This window comes from Teleopsis dalmanni, chromosome 1 (genome assembly GCF_002237135.1).
Source record: "Teleopsis dalmanni isolate 2A chromosome 1, ASM223713v2, whole genome shotgun sequence".
Taxonomy (NCBI): Eukaryota; Metazoa; Arthropoda; class Insecta; order Diptera; family Diopsidae; genus Teleopsis; species Teleopsis dalmanni.
The window spans coordinates 52069659-52074441 of record NC_051846.1 but is presented as its reverse complement, the minus strand read 5'-3'; positions in this window follow the sequence as shown (position 1 = coordinate 52074441).

Genomic DNA, 4783 nt, shown 5'->3' with positions numbered 1-4783 from the left:
ATATTGATGAAGGTTAAGAATTTTGCGTTTTATTTAAAATTTCCCGAAAACTTTTCGGTCACAATGTATATGTTCATATATGGTAAAAGTGGGTGCACATAGGCGTATGGTATGACTGGATGGGCGGATGCTTAAACATGGTACACAAATTGACAAATGCATAACAGAACAGTAATGCACTTTGTGCAGTTATGTTAACAAGTTGTAGCTCATTATATGCCAACACAGACTTACTCACATAGCAATCCTTTATTTGATATAATTGCAATTATTTGCACACAGCCACACGCATGCAATTGCAACTAATGTTTAAGTTTACACATGTCTGCAGTTTGTTTAATGTTTAAACCGTAAATCAACAAAGTTAAATTCAATAATTAATCAAAATTTAATACAGAATTGTAAACTACAAACAAAACAATTAAGAAAACATCAGAAAGTCAATTTCATACAAGCAATATAAATTTGGCTGTTTTTAGTTGCTAATTTTATGAAGAAGAAAAGGATATATACATTAATAAGAAAGCATTATAATAGTCAATATACTGATGAAATTTCGTAAGTTAGTATGTGGTATTATTAACTTACAACACTATTTAATCGGGAATAAATAATACATTTAATTAAAATAACAAAGGTGATCTTCAGAGATAGATTTTAAAAGAATATTGGATTCAAAAATTCAATTTTTCTGGACGATTTCATATATCAGAAATTATTGAAAATTTGTTCAATATGAATTAAATAAATAATTATGGAATATTATTTCATATCTTCCTGGTAAAATCTGTATACGGAGTCTAAGTTAACCAAGTTTTATAAAGGAAAATATTGTATGGGATAAGGGAAGCGGGCTACATTTTTCGGTATTGACACCACAAGTACTGAAAAAAACTTGCAGTGAAACATTCTTGATATCTGCAAAAAAGTTCATTAAAATAGTTTTAGTTATTTATCAGTTTTTGTTCCATTAATGTTATTAAATATGATGTCTAATACTTCAAACTTGATTTCTTGAGAATCTTTCAATCAGTTTTGCGAAAAATGATTTATCTTAATATATTGTAAAATTTTTTTTGTTGATTTTGAAATGATCAAAATAATATTATCATGAGAGCATCTTTTCTAAAAGAGATTTCCCTCTATCACGCACCTGTTTAATGCAATCAAAAATGATAGCATAAAAGATGTGTGTTAACCTTAATCTTGACAACCTTAACCTGACCTTAGAGCGTCTCAACCAATTGTGACGTCTGGTGCGGTGCTTGTGTTCCAGTTGGAACGCACTGTCAATTGTCCATTGCATACTTCATATTGTAAAAGTTTTTGTTTAAATAATTTATTAAAAATTTTTCTTTTAATTTAACAAATATCTTGCGTGTACCGCTTCATTCTTTACAGTGCTTGTAAAGTAATTTTTTAAATTTGTAAAAAGTTGTAAGTTGGTTGTCAAAATAATTCAAAATGAGAAATATTTTTGAGTTACCGCATTATTTTTTTATCTTATTATTAAATTCTTAAAAATTATTTAATTTTATTATGAAATTATAAAATAAATGTATCTAATGAAGCAATACACAATACATCATCCAGTCGTAGAAACAGATCAAATGATTTGATGAGACTGTGGATTGTATTTGATAGTTAGTGGATTAAACTAAATTTGATAGCTTAAGAATGAACATTTATATATAAGAAAGCTGATTGCCTTTTGAGTGCCACGTTTAACATTTCTTAACTCGTCTTAACATTTCTATGATTCCGGTATAATGGCTAAGCCGTAACTACTGATAAATTGTGAATTGCCACCAGATTTCGAAGAATATATAATTATCATAACAGTGAAATAAATTGAATAAGGAAAAAACGTTCTGAAGATGGCTACTCCTTGGAGTACCTCATAAAAATAATAATAACTTGAATGTACTGTGAGCCAACAGTACCGGCAGTGAATACTGTTAAAGTTAACAACTTGTGTTCCGTATTATTTGAAAATCCTTATTTTTCATTATTTCTGCTACCCATTAATTTTTTTTTGGCTTGTATTGTAAAATGTTTACTTTAGAAGTAGAAAATTCTTGACAAATTAATAAGTCAAGTCAAGCATTAGTCATATATAGATATGCTTTATACAAGAATGCACTTTTATTAATAGGTAAAAAAAATTGAAACATTATGTTAGGTATAATGTTTTGAGTCAAGAGAAGGTTTTGTTATAAAGATACCTTAAATATACAGATAAATCACCATACAGAATTAAATCAATTTAAAAAATTTTTCTCTGCTAAAATGAATCAATTGAAAGTCTATCTTAAATATGTCTGCCTAAGTGTAAGAATATTATAATGATAAAAATATTTCAAGATCAAAAATATTTTTACAATCATTTTTAGGTATATTATAGTTTTATTTTCCTCTCGTTTTTTTTGTGCTGGTATTTTTTCAAATTTTTGTTTTATTTTTTTTTTGCTTTGTTTCCTGTTAGCTGTCCTTTGACTTTTGCTCACATTTATTTTATTATTATTATTTATTGATTCAAAAATTCATACAGCACTTATAAAAATTATAGAGCGTAGCTTTAAATCTAAATTGACGATAACTTACATATGTGTTGTGTGTCAGATTGGCATACAAAAAATGGTACATATTAATCATATGAATTTATCAATAATTTATCTTCTGTAACTTAAAACAGTTTTCATAAATTTGTACAGTTTATAAGTATTGCTACCGTTTAATAAGACAAACTTCTTTTTCGCATAGAAGTGATTTATCAAAAAAAAAAGACGTCTATGTTCCTACTCTACTTCAATAATATGACATATATTTACTATTTTATAACGATTAAACAACGAACAATCACGTTCAGATATATTAAATTCTCTGCCATTCAGTTTAAAAAGATCGCTTCTACATTTAAAAAGTAGGCTCGATATATGTTGATTGTTTTCGCAATAAAAATTATGTATAATGTTATACTGAAGCTGTAGGTACCATACATATTCGGACCTAGCATTCGCGACAAATGAATCGTATTCACTCCGTTTGTATAAAGTTATAATATTATTGTGCAATAATTTAGGATCCATACTCCGACTTTTGATTATATGAATATATCATTTGGCAAAGTTGAGAATGGGCTAAATTCATTTTATTAATGCAAGCAACATTTTGATTTTGATAAATAATTTGACAAATAAATTTATTTGACAAAGGATTTTAGTAAAAATTGTAATTTTAAGCAGCTTCGTTAATTAATTTCAATATAGCTTAGAAGAACTCATATTATATCACTTATAGAATGATTACTTTTCACCCAATATTTAATTTTGCCTCTATCAGTTTTTGTAAACGCATATAATTTTGTAATCATGATACAGAAGTCATAAAATCTTTTTATTTCTATTCAAAACTAAAAATTTTAATTAAATTAAATTTTGTTACAAGATCAAAAAAAAAAAGAATTTGTTTGCCACTTCAACTCGGTGATGTAAAATGCATACACATGCTTTTATTGCTGTTCGGCATACTCATTTGAATGTGTTTACTGCAAATAGATAAATGCACTCACATATTAGTTGGCATCTAATTAAAAACCAAATTTTAAATAACAAGACAAATATTTAACTTCCTCTTATGCACTATGACTGACTCTTTATACAATTGAAAAAGGATAGACAAAAAAAATAAAAATAAAAAAAAACACTAAAATAAGTTAAAAGGAAATTCAGGACCTGCCTTGTTGCTGTTGACGCTGTTTTGATTTTTTGTTTGTGTCGCTTTACTTTTTAATGAGTTAATAAATTAAAATTCGCAGTGCTCACACCATTTGTTTTGCTGTTTGACAAAAAACGGAGACAATGACGCTAATGGAAAAATGAAAATAATAGAAATGTCTTATTAACGTATGAATGTGAATGATATATACGAAAAAGGTGGTAACAACTCCTAATACAACAATTGTTTCCAACCCAAACACAAACCCAAACCCAAAGCTTGGTGTTGTGAATCAGCCAGACTAAAATAAGCCAAACTGAGCCAAGGCAAACAAATGTTCAAAACCACGCTGAAGTAATTTATTTATGATATATGCCAACAGCGCAGTGCAGTCTGCAGCTGCCAATAGAGTCACATATTCAAAAATTCCGGCATAATTGTTTTTATTTGCTATAGAAAAATTATGAAAAAATAAAAGTTTTTTAATTTTCCAACCATTTTGGATATCGTTTTTTTTTTTTTCACTTGCATTTTGTGGGTTTAACACAAACTCGCAGTCAATTGTCGAAATTTTTATAAATAAATTTTTTTTCCTTTTATATTTTTTTATATTTTAATTTCAAATGATTTTCATATATTATAATTATACACACATACACACATAGACACATATTAATACAAATTTACACAGAAAATTGCACATTACACAATGTGTAATGTGTATTCTCATATGCAAATGTGTCGGTGAACAGTGGCTGCTGCATTAGCTTAGTTGTTTTTTGGAGCTTTTTGTTTGGCATTTCCGTTGTTTTCTCATATCCTGTTTGCCATGTTGAATTTTTCTATTGTTTCAGAGAAAACATATAAAACAATACACCCACACAAATGCAACAAGAAAAAAAAAAAACATAAACACATAACAAAAAGCTGAATCTACAGAAAAAGCAGCCTCTTCAGAAGTCAAAAACAAAATTAATTAATTCATTATTGCCAGAATATTCATGCCATTATTTTTAAATAAAAACTAAACTACAAAGTATGCACGAATTTTCATATAAATATCTAT